The following is a 13,355-nucleotide window of genomic DNA, read 5'->3' as shown; positions in this document are numbered from 1 at the left end:
TCAGTCATATGAATCCACAACATAGTGATGGATCATAGAATGAACATTTCAGTGCCAGCAATAGTTGATTCATGCATTTTCAAGGTAAGTCTGCTCGGCAAAATATCAGGGTATAAGGTGAGTGCTCAGATGACAGTTCAAAAAGAATAAAGACATTCTGTTATCAAATATAAGAAAAAATACTAACAAACTGATATCAGTTCCTATGGTTAACATTACAAGAGAATTTTTAATGAGACAAAAGCAGCAAAACATGAAAGGTAACAGGAAGCACTTTCTAATTTCATGATCATGACAAAGGTTTTCCTTTATTTTCTGATTTCCTATAGCACAAAATAAGGTAATAATTATAAAGAAAACAAGAATTTGGTAGACAACATTATGAATTTTTTTTGCTATTTGTTATTGTGTTGTCCTGTTCGATCAACTTCCAAACATACTTTGATATCACACAGATAAACCATTTAAAGTTGGTTTATAAAATAAGTGTTCGTAATATTTTTTAAAAGTTGGGCAGGAATGTGACCCCTATCATAAAACTGTTCCCATATAAAAATCAGATGGAAATTATATTACTTCACTTTAAATTACCTTTTCCAGTAATATAAGCAGCAGTAACCGTGAGGGCTATCTTTATTCATTTTATTTGTTCTGAAACTTTTCTTAAGTTACACTGTTTTATTGCAAAAGGTTTGTTTTTTAAATAAGTATCTCAAGGACATGAATAGTCATAGCAGAATAGAGTATGCATATTTCCTTTACCAATGTCCCTTATAACTTCTCTATGTTGCAGTAGATGTTTTCATGAACTACTGTGACAATTTTTTTTAAAGTTATTTCTATTCTTTTTGAAGACACTATGGAATTTAGTCGTTATTACCTGATGATCCACACAAGGAAACTTTCCAATTACATTTCCTTGCAAAGAAAGCAGGCCAATTCACTGAAGGGCAATGATCAACCTTTCTAACCCTATTGGGTATGTTCATGCATCACTGTTGTTTCATTAACAAAAATGATTTGGAAATAATTGAGGCTAAAAATATCCTTGTAAAATAGGTAATTTTTAAAGAATCAAAATTAAAATGCTTATTATTCCTAGAAAATTAGTATTAGGTGGATTAATCCTTAAAGAAATTTATCAGATGAGCTACTTTGGGATGAACTGATTTAACCTCACTTTGTAGATGCTTTTATTGGAGAAGAGTAACATAGCAGAAGAGAAAAGAAACATATTTCTCAATTTAAATACCCCAAGTAAAATAATAACTGGTAACTTATGTGATATTGTGACTATAGAGTATTTGAATAAGGGATAAGTCTAAAAGTTTTACATTATTCACTAAATACTCAGGATTACTCTCCACTATGAAGTCTCTGATGTCTGACTAGGGCTGAACTATGCCTAAAGGCATTCCCACATTGATTACATTTATAGGGTTTCTCTCCAGTATGGATTCTTTGATGTCGAGTAAGGTGTACATGCAGACTGAAGGCTTTCCCACATGCATTACATTCATAGGGTTTCTCTCCAGTATGAGTTCTATGATGTTGAATAAGGTCTGAACTTCTAATAAAGGCTTTCCCACATTCAGTACATTCATAGGGTTTCTCTCCGGTGTGAATCCTTTGATGCTTAGTAAAGGATGACCTATCACAAAATGCTTTTCCACATTCACTACATTCATAGGGTTTTTCTCCAGTATGAATTCTCTGATGCTGAGTTAAGTGTGTACTCTGAATGAAGGTTTTTCCACATTCAATACATTTATAGGGTTTTTCTCCAGTATGAATTCTCTCGTGTTGAGTACGGTCTGTACTCTGACTGAAGGTTTTCCCACATTCATTACATTTATATGGTTTCTCTCCAGTATGAATTCTCTGATGTTGAGTAAGGTGTCCACGCAATCTAAAAGTCTTTCCACATTCATTACATTCATAGGGTTTCTCTCCAGTGTGAATTCTCTTATGGCGAGTAAGACATATGCTCTGACTAAATGCTTTCCCACATTCATTACACATATAGGGTTTTTCTCCAGTATGGACTCTCTGATGTTGCATAAGGAGTGCAGCCTTACTGAAAGCTTTTTCACAGTCATTACATTTATAGGGTTTCTCTCCAGTATGCACTCTCTGATGCTGAATAAGGAGTGCACCCTTACTAAAAGCTTTCTCACATTCATTACATTTATAAGGTTTCTCTCCAGTATGTACTACTTGATGTTGCCGAAGGAGTGCACTTTTACTGAAAGATTTACCACATTCATTACATTCAAAGGGTTTCTTTACTGCACAGATTTTCTGATGTCTAATTAAATGTGAATTACATATGAAGGTTTTTTCATATATGTCACATTCAGGATATCTCACTTTTCTAGGAACATCCTCTTCTGTAACAAGGACAGAACTCAGACTACACATATTGTACTCAAGGTCCCTCTTCACAGGTAGCATTTTCTTTTGGGGAACTGTCATTTGTCTCAGATGTCTCTCCTGGATTCTTTGCTGTCTCCCATACTGGGCATGAGATTCCCAGGCTTGTCCTAGATTAGAGTAACAGAAAAAATCCCTTGTGAATCTCTCCATTGTCACCTCCTGGGACGATTGCTTTTCAGAAATCGCTTGCTTTAGAGTTGAGGTACTGATTTCAGGCATTGACTCCCAGTCTGAAAGAATGAAAATAAATATAATTGTGCCTTTGTGCCTACAGAAATGTGTGCTACAAGAATGGAAACTATAAAGAAAGAATAGGAGAGTGAAAATGATGAGTATATAGATGGTTTTTTGACAATTTCAAATATGCAAATGTGGTCTTGTACTCTAGAGAGTGAAGGAGAGGCAAGGTACAGAGAGCAGAGATCACACATGGTTGGAAAGGGCCGATTCAGTGTGAACAGTGAGCACAGAAATGGATACAAACCCACCAAGGAAGATTAAAAGGTAAGAAAAACTAGAATAGGCTAAATAGGGTCAAATATCAGTATTATGAGAGGCTGTGTAGGGTCAAATATCAGTATTAGGAGAGGCTGTCTAGGTTATTATAATAGAATCCTAACTGATTTCTTAGGTCCCCTTGTATTATCTCTCCCAGCTCATACCATTGGTCCTAAAAGAATCATTCATAAACAACAATGCCATTATCTATAAGTAAGGACTTTTCTATATTCCCAGCTCCCCTTCAATTGCCCTAACCATAATTAAAGCCCATCTTTAGCCATAGTGATCTAGTTTCCAAATCATTACAATCATTTCCTACACAGACCTAGAGAGGTTTAGGACTGTCTATAATCATTAGGACCTAATAAAGGGGTCTAAAGCCAAACAGCTGGTGCCCCACTATCTCTTTAATCTACATTCTCTCTCTATCTACTGCTTCCTTCCCTACCATCTACACATAATGCCCAAGTCTCCACCAACTCTAATAGCTATCATCCTATGAATATCTTATTCCCTTCTGAGCTAAACTCCTATAACATGCTATGTTCAGTGCCTCCATTTTTTCTCTTACTCTCTTCTGCAGTCTGGTTTACACCTCATCCAACCATAACTGCTTTTTAAAAAGTTATCAATGACTTTCTGACTGCCAAGTCTAATGGTCCTTTCTCAGATTACATCCTTTTAGATTTCTCTGCAGCATCTAACACTTTACTATTTTCTCCTCCTGGACATTTGCTCCTCTCCTGGTTCTTATGACACTGTTCTCTCTTGATTTTCTTCCTTACCTGTGTGACCACTCCTTCTTAGTCTCCTTTGTTGATTCTCTGTCCATGTCACACTCACTAACTGTTGGTGTTACCCTGACTCTGTCTAGGGCCTTCTCTATTCTATCTATGCTCTCTCACTTGATGATCTCAAGAGTTTCCATGGGTTCAATTAAGATATCTATGCAAGTGATTCCCAGATCTATCTATCTACCTCCAGTTTCTCTCCTTAGCTCTAGTCTATTATAACCAACTATTATAACCAACTGCTCGACATTTCAAATTGGATGTTCTATAGGTATCCCAAATTCAATATGTCCAAAAAAGAACTCAGTATCTTCTCTCCAACCCCTAACTCACTCTTCTCCCAAATTTTCCTATAATAACTAAAGGTGCCACCATTCTTTCTAGTCACTTGGGTTTAACTCTGGTATCTTCCTCACCTTCTCATTTTCACTCACCTCACATATCCATTCAGTTCCCAAACCCATTTCTATCTCTACAATATCTCTTGAATCCATTCCCTTCTCTGCACACACAGCCACCATCCTATTCTAGGCCCTAATTAACTCTTGCCTAGCAGTCTCCCTGCCTCAAGTCTCTTCCCAATTCCAATCTATTTTTAACACAGGTGTTAAAGTGATTTTAATAAAGCATAGGTCTGACTGTGTCATTCCCTACTCAATAAACCCCAGGGATTCCCTACTGCCTCTGAAATAAATAGAAATTCCTCTGTCTTGGCATTTAAAGCTCTTCACAATATTCACAACAACTTACTATCTTTCCAGAATTCTTATATAATACTTCCTGGCATAGTAACAACTTAACAAAGGTCTGTTGATTCATTAGCTGATTGATAAGTCTGAAATATTCTTATATAATATGTTCAAAATATTTGAGGGAACTTATGCCAAGTGGTCTTAGTCTTCTCCACAGGACTGGAGAACTTTAAGGAGAATTATGAAATCAATACTCCAGGATAACAAACTTTCATAACTTTGTTCTGTATCTGATTCTCTTTCACTTACCTGGGAAGGTATCTCTTGGAATTTTTCTCTCTACCAGCCAAGGCTCTTCTCCTTGCTCCAACTGGGAGATCACATCAGGTTTTGAAATTTGATGCCCTGCTCATATAGGAAGACAAAAGATTTAGGTATTTATGCTCAGAAAAAAGAACTATCCCAGAAAATTCTAATTCCTTCCTTCTTCAGGGACCTCTAAAGGATAAAAATAGTTGTAGCATCAAAAACAGCACAAAGAAAACATCTATTTCATCCTCTACAAAGTATGACCTTTCATAGAAGGGGGAGTGGGAACATTTTGTTTCTGTGACCGAAAGGCAAGAGATCTCTAATCATTGAGCCACAAGCCCGTACCCACAAAAATATACCAGAGTCCCCACCCTCATATTTTAATAACTAAGGAAATAAAGATACTACAACGGACAGAATGGCCCTGATTCACACACAAAAAGTACACTTACCCAATGAGACCAGGTTCCTATAATTCTCCAACATTACATCCCTGTACAAGTATCTCTGACCAGGATCCAGTTGCCCCCACTCCTCCTGAGTAAAGTCCACAGCTACATCCTTGAATGTTAATGATTCCTAAAAAGCCCAAAAAAAGGCTGGCTCAAGTTAGGATCATTTGACCTCCCTTAAAGGCCATGCTAATGGCCTTGAGACAGAAGCTGCAACATCAGTGGGAGTATACAAGAGAATATGCTCTGATAAGGATCAGGAAATCTGATTGTTCCAACTTAAATTATTTACTCCGTACCATATAGGTAACACTGTTTCTTTCTATAAAAAAGGACATGCAAAAAAAAGTATGAGACAGTCAGTATTCTTGAAGAGTATATAGTTTTGACTGGGAGAAAAACATATACATAACCCAGCTGGAGAACAATGGTAAAGAGCTTCTAGTAAAGTGCTAAACTGTGTGTTACTGATGAGAAGCAAACAATAGTTCAGAAAAAAAGGAAATACTCTTGGATTCTGGTAGCAAGGGAAGACTTCACAGAAAAATTACAGAACCTTAAGGTTGGAAGAGATCTTGTAGGTCATCTAGTAGATCAGATTGTAGAGGTCACTTAGGGGATGAATACTCTATCCATCCTTCTCCAGTTGACCATGTTTAGTCATCCAATCTCTCCTTTAATCCTAGAGAAGACACTCTCTCATAAGGAAGCTCAATCTACTTTTTTGCCTCTCTAAAGATTAGAAAGTTTTTCCTTTTACTGAACTGCAACCTTCCTCCTGGGTAATCAACAAGTATTTATTAAGCCTATGTACCAGGTATAGTGCTAGGCACTGGAACTACAAATACAATGAGTGAAATAATCCTTACTCAAAAGGCAGGTAGGGGGTGCTGTGGATTCCAGAGCACTGGACTAGCCTCAGAAATTTCTGTGTGACCCTGAGCAAGTCACTTAATTTCTGTCTCAGTTTCCTCAACTGTAAAGTAGGGTAATAACACCACCTACTTCCCAGGGATATTGTGAGGATAAAACGAGATGTATTTGTAAAACACTTTGCAAACGTTTAAGCATTCATAAGTGGTATTATTATTATTAATATTATATGAGACTAGTATATATTTATATAAATATAAAGCATAAATACAAAGAGAATATAAAGTAGTTAGATAAATAAAGTTTGAGAAGAGGAGTTTGGTTTATTTGTTTTTTCCCTAAGCCTTTCTCCCTGAAACAATAGTCTGTCAATAAATTCCTATTAAGTACCTACTATGTGCCAAGCACTGTGCTAAGTGCTGGGGATATATATAGGCAAAAGACAGTCCCTGCCTTCAAGGATTTCACAGTTTAATGGGGAAGAAGACAAGTAAACAAATATGTACAAACAAGCTATACACAGGATAAACAGGAAATAACTGAGAGGCAATATTTAAGAGAGGTTGGGAAAGGCTTCCTATAGAAGAATCATTGGATTCTCTAAATGTCATGACCAAAAAAGGAGCCTTACATCTCATTTCAAGAAATCTTAAAAAAAAAGCTTCCCAGCTCTCTTAAAACCAAATGGTAAAGTTGAAATACAAAGAATCCACCAAACAACTCTTGAAAGAAATCCCAAAATGTAAATTCCCAAGACTGTTATTGCCAATATTGTACATAAATATATGATGGAATTCTATCGTGCTGAATCTCGTAACATAATGGCTAACCACAATTCCAAAAGAATTTCTCCACCAATTTTCAAAATATCTTCTTTTGTATTTATTTTGTTTGTTAATTTGATGATTCTCTAGTTTTTAAAATTGCATTCTCAATCTTCTCATTTTCTATTTGATAATGTGTCCTTTCAGAAAAACAATCTTTTCTCAGAGCCCTGCTGTAGCTGCATCCCCTAAATTTTGGGTTTCTAAAAAGTTATTTTCTTTTACATAGTTTATTATTTGTATGATTTGTTATTTGATCTGCTTAATTGTTTCATCCCCTCCCAGAGAGCCATCCAGTATAACAAATAGTATTTATAAGATCAATAAATAAATAAAAGGAAATAATCAGCACAACTGCTGAATACAATGAAAAAAAATCTAAAAACATGTGCAATACCTGTAGACCTCTCACCTCCTAGAAGGGGTGGGCTGGGAGCGTCTTCTCATATTTCTTCTCTGGAGTTATACTTGGTCTTTAGAATTCTGCTACATTCACGTGTGTGTGTGTGTGTGTGTATGTGTGTGTGTGTTTTCTTTCCATTTACATTGTGACAGTCATGGTGAATATTGTTTTCACAATTAATAGTTTGCAATTCTTTCAAGAATTGTTTGGTCATATTCTTTGACTACTTATCTATGGCAGAACACCAGTGATCTTTTTATTGCTAAATCCAATGGCCTTCTCATAGCTATCATTCCTTCTGATGTCTCTATAGAATGACACAGCTGACCACCCCCTACTCTGAAGCCTCTCTTCTGTCTCTATTTTTTGTTACATTGTTCTCTCCTAGTTCTGTCACCAATTCATTCATTTACACTGAGAAAAAGAACTGCCAAATGAACTGAATATTTGAGCCAGCCATCTGTGCTTTATCCTCTTGGTTAAAAAAATGACTTGAAAATTCAAAGTTGGAATACAGCTTAGTAAACAAGCAACCAAAACAAAAGGAACTGGAAAGATTAATGAGACATTATCATTGTATGCTTGTAGACAATTAGAAAAAAAAAGAACCTTCATTAGCTAGTCACTGGTTTACTAGAATACTTTGATCACTTTGAAATGAAGAAATCTGTTGTGCTGCATCCCAACTTATGTTCAATGACAAGAGAGAAGTCACTTCTTATTCCATTATCTAAATCACAGGTTTTAGTTCTATAAAACTTGCTTAAGTCAGATGTTCACAAGGAATCCAAGGTACTTAGGGATGGCATCTGTCTCTCAGATACATACAAAACATCCATGTAGCAATGGAGAATAACTAGTTTGCAATAAGACAAACCCTCTCAAGATGAAAGTGTTCTTTCTTAAATGTTTCTAGATCACTTTGTATAAATCTCTCCTTTGCTTCCATCATTCCCTTTTATTGTACTTTTATTTATATGTCTTTTCTTATTCCCCACCCCCTTAGAATGCAAGCTCCTTGAGATCAGGGACTGTTTCTTCTTTGTATTCTAAGTATCCAGCCCTTTAGTAAAAGACAATTTTTAATAGTTGAATGGAATTAAATGGGGGGGGTGAAACACGTATATGAAAAACTATAATAAAATTAAGAAAATAAGTAAGTACAGAGGAAATGTCAAAGAGGAAAGTCTCAGAGAATCAACAAGAAAGGGATCAGAGGAAGAATGATGGAGAAAGTAGCACATGAATTGAACCTAGAAGGAGAAACAGATTAATGGATGGGGATGAGAAAAGCCTGTAAGGAATAGCTATGGGCAGTCCTTAAGGAGGATACTTGTATCAATTCTTACAGGCAGCAGATAAATCAAGCAGAAGCAGAAAGCTAGTGTACACAGGCTGGCCCATCATACTATTGTTGGAGAACTGTTTACTGTTTAAGAAATAAAAGTTATTTAGCTGGGTGAGACCTCTTCATGGAAAAGCAATGCAGCTCTAAGTGTTCTTCTTAAATATCTTTGTTAATGTGTCTATGGTTCCCCTGTTCTGTATTTATACTTGCAGAAGTCTGAGGGATCAAGTAATGGGATCAGAAGGTATAAACAACTCTTTCTAGAAATTTAGGAGTGAAAAGGAGAAAGAGAATCCAATAGCTTTAAGGATATAACAAAGTCAAAGGAAATTTTTTAGAATGAGAGACCTGAGACTGTTTGCAGGCAGATCAAAGGTAACAAGAGAAAAGGGAGGTAGATCAATGGAGATAAGAGGGGATAGATTCAAGGGCACAAATAGAAGGATTAGGTCTAACAAGATCAAAGGCCTCCTCATCTCCTGAGGTTATATGGAAGAGAATATGGGAATGGTCCCAGGGAGGATATAAACTGTGTAGGAAAGGAAATAAGGGAACTCAGGTTGGATAACTTCATTCTCAGTAAAGTAGTAGCTGACATTACCTCTTGCAAAAGAATGAGCTTAAGGTAGAGTGAGGGGCTTGCAAAGAAATGAGGTTTTGAATGTCCACTGTGGGAAATGTAATAGGTAATCAACACTGCTGGGGCATACTAAGGGCCCATTTGAGATTAGACAGATAGAGGAGTGTGTGTGTATGTGTGTGGGTGTGTGTGCATGCGCGTGCAGTCTTCTTTCAGCAGCACTCCAATGCTTAGAAGTTGGAACACGGCATGCAGTATTGGAGAATAGCAGTGCAGGAACAGTGGAAGGTCAAGGAGCTACAGATTAAAGGGGATAGGGAAACATATTATTGAGATGATTGACCATACAGCCAAAACTCTAACGAGTGGAAAGGGAAGCCACAATAAAGTGAAGACCTAGAAGAACAGGATGGGATCAGGGAACAGAAGTCACAGTAATGACCAATAGGAGGTTCAAGAATAAGGATGTAGGAAAGGTAGAAGGGCGAGATATTGGTCAAAAAAAAAATTTCAGAGTTCAAGATCTTTGACACTGCATAGTTTCAAAGGTATCTGAGGTTTAGGATGTGACCATTCAGGAGAGTGGCAGGAATAGAGTGGAGATGGTGGTAATAAGAGTTGAGGAGGTTTAGAAACTGAAAGGACTGATTATTAAAAATGGGCTAAGTATGAAAATACTGAAGTCATCAAAAACTGTGGCAGCAAACCATAAGGCAACTAAGTCAAGTTTTGAGGCCCTTGAGGAAGGTCTTAAGTGCTCCGGAGGCTGCCAGATTATGGCAAAAAGCATAAAGAAAGGATGGTAAAATCATATAGTACAAGTGTCAAAGGCAGAAAGGCTATTAAGTGACAGCAGGAAAGCCAGGGTCTGAAGGTGGCAGCAGGAAACAAAGAGAATGACAACAAACCTTCCTGGCTCTCTAGGTCAGGAGAATGGGGAGAAGTCAGTCAATAAACATTTATCAGGAGGCTACTCTGTGTCTGGCGCTATGCCAACACTAAAACAGGGGGTTGAGGAATGTGGCTTCCTCAGGAGAAAGCTAGGTTTTAGTGAGTATGAGAATATAGAATGACTGTATGAGGAAAGGATGGAGGATGAAGGGAAGTTTGTTGACAATGAGAGGAGGGACAGCATGAGGAAAACAATGGAACTCTGGAGGTCAAAGTGAAAACGCTAAAGGACAGGGAAGGTAAAGCTGGGATGAGAATATAGCAAGGGATAGCAGAGGAGCAATTATAATTTTGGATTACATGTATAATTAGGAAAACAAGATAAGGAAGTGATGAAGCCTGGGAGAGGCCTGAGCTGTTTCCAGGTGTTTTTATGGAGTACACCTGTGATAATTTTAGTGCCTTGACTATAGCTGGGACAGGTCAGAGACTTGCCTGGGCATAAATCTGAACACGTCCTCTGCTCAAACTCATCAGTGGTTCCCTATTGCTTACCAAGTAAATTTAAACTCTTTAATCTAGTATTTAAGGCCCTAAATAATCTAATATGACCCTACATATACAGTGTAGTAGATAAAGCGCTAAACTTGGAGTAAAGAGGATATGACTTAAAATTCTGCCTCTGAAATTTACTAGCTATATGACTATGGACAAGTCATTTAAAACCTCTCTCTACCTCAGTTTCTTCATATACAAACTAAGGATAATAATTCCCATAGAACCTAACTTACAAAGTTGACATGAACCTCAAATGAGAAGTATGTAAGGGCAAGAGATCATCCTAGACAACTACCCCAGCCATTTAAAGTGGTAGAGGGGCTATAGGAAGACAGACAATGCTGAGCTTACAATGCTGTGTCTGTGTAAGCTCCTGTGTGAAGAACCTCCCAAGATGTCTGTGTGTTTGTAAAGAACCCACAGAGCACATGTCTATGTACGTTTACATGAGGAAAGAATCTGAAGTGTAAACCTGCGTGGGAAGAGGCCTCCATAGAATGTTACCAGATGGAAGGCAAAATATCCCCAGTCTCCTGGGCTGGAAGAGTCAGGGATCAGGCTCCTCAATGAAACTTTGTTGGATAGGGAAGCTCCAGGATAGGACATGTTTCCACCCTCTTACTAGAAAAGAATCCCCCAACTCACCTGGGGTCTGGCTGTCAGAAGCCCAGGAGTCATTTCCAGCTCATCGGTGCTCACCAGCTGGGCAACAGCAGATTCTTGAGAAGGAAGAGCTGTGGAAGAGAAAGGAGCTTCCTGAGGGCAAGATGCTTGCTTTGGGGTTCCCAGACTCACCACTCTACAAATGCTCACAGAGCAAGCAGGTGTTAACACCTCTACCCCTCGAGGCCTTACAGAAAAAAAGAAAAAAGTCAAAGGGAGTCCATAAATAGCACCTCCCTAGGCCCAGATCAAAGCAAAGATTCAAAGATACCACTGTCTGGGAATCCAGGCTCTATCCCTGTGGACCTAGAAGGTTTTAGCTAAGAATTTAGCCACTGCCTACAAGCCCAACTAAAAACCATCTCCAAAGACTACCAGGCCAGAGGAGCTAAAATGCTAACAGTTTTTATTAAGGTGATCCTCACTCATTTTTAGAGCATCTATGAAAGTCAAAGTATTACGCTTCATGCTCCTTGCACAAAATCAAAAATCTTATAAATCGCCATTTCTCCTCATCCCAAGATCCAAGGAGAAGATCACTATAATATATTGAAATATCCTGCCTTTGACTCCTTCCCAAAACCATCCCCTGGGAAGTAAAGCATAGTAGTGTAGTGAAAAGTATACTGTAGCTTCCCCAGGGAGCATAGTAACTCCTAATTAGACACTCATTCTAAAGGAAAGGCAATTCCAGGTCAAATAATGGAAAGTGCTTTTCTGAAATACTGTAGTTTACTCTGGCTCCATGGAGAGAATGCAATCTCCTCTCCAGTTAATCCACACTTCCTTCCCCTCTCCTTTCTCACCTCTCTCCCCAAGCATTTGGGTCAGATCCACCAAGGTCATCCACTCCTCAAGAGTATCTAGATATCTGATATCACCCCAGTCCTTTTCACTCAAGCAGAATGATGAGGAAATGTTCAAGCATCAGCGTCTCCAGGACCTGCTCCTTCCTGAAGGTCTGACTAGAGGTCTCCTGCTTGCATTTGCTTCTGGAATGGATTCCGCAGGTCTGGAGCCTCAGAAGGAAAGTCACTTTAGCTGGAAACTTCACTCTGGAGCAGAGATTTCTGAGCTCCTCAGTAGGAAATCCTCCCACTGGTATTTCCAGGCCAGACACCTGCAGTAGCTTTGCAGGGCTGCTGTGGGTGAGAAGATGCAATTAAGAGACTTCACCTCAGTCACCTTCTGATACCTGAAGAGCACCAGAAAGAGCCAGAGGACCAGATGTACAAACGGGCACATAATGAATTGCACTCATTAAACAAAGATCTAATTCAATTCAATTCAGCAAGGATTTAAGAACCCACAACGTGTAAGACTTTATGATGCTGCTGGGAATACAAAGACAAAACAAAAAACAGACCCTGCCCTCAAGGAGCCTCTATTCAACTCTACTGAAGTGATACAACACGTACACAGATAAATAAAGAAAAGGTAATTTGGGGAGGGAAGGATATACCAGGTGCATTAGAAGTTCTAACTTATTCAAAGAAACCTATGGCAGCTGCTATGGAGGACACATGGATGAAAAAATCCAGGTGTCTGACCTCAAGAGACATAAAATGTCAGACAGCACATGACACTACGGTCACACAGCCCAGACAGAACTCCTTCAATGGACCCTGAAAGATGGATACATGCCACAGCCAGACACAAACTAGGGGTTCTTCACATATAGACACACACACTGAGGAGCTCTTTCTATACAAAAACATACTTGCAAGATTCTTTGCACACACATGGACACAGACACACTTTAGATTCTTCGAATTCCCAGACACTATACAGCTTCTTTTCATTCCCACAGATCCTCTATGGGCTCAAGTCACAGACACATACACCATGGGTTCTTCACACACACACACACACACACACACACACACACACGGCTGGGTCCTTCACATGCTATGGGTTCATTTCACTGACACACACGGAGTCCTTCACACATTGTAGGTTCTATATACATACACACTGTACACAACTCTATAGGCTCTTCTCACATACCAGACACACAAACTGCAGGTTCTT

General features: G+C 38.4%; 1 pseudogene; it reads right to left on the bottom strand.

Annotated features, from left to right (window-relative positions):
• Positions 1 to 418: 418 nt before the first annotated feature.
• The window catches only part of LOC114047270, a 71,802-nt pseudogene continuing 58,865 nt past the window's right edge, over positions 419 to 13,355 (bottom strand).

This window comes from Vombatus ursinus, unplaced genomic scaffold (genome assembly GCF_900497805.2).
Source record: "Vombatus ursinus unplaced genomic scaffold, bare-nosed wombat genome assembly UNPS02014786.1, whole genome shotgun sequence".
In the NCBI taxonomy this organism is placed as follows: domain Eukaryota; kingdom Metazoa; phylum Chordata; class Mammalia; order Diprotodontia; family Vombatidae; genus Vombatus; species Vombatus ursinus.
The sequence above is the reverse complement of the archived record's forward strand: the minus strand, read 5'-3'. Positions and strand labels throughout refer to the sequence as shown.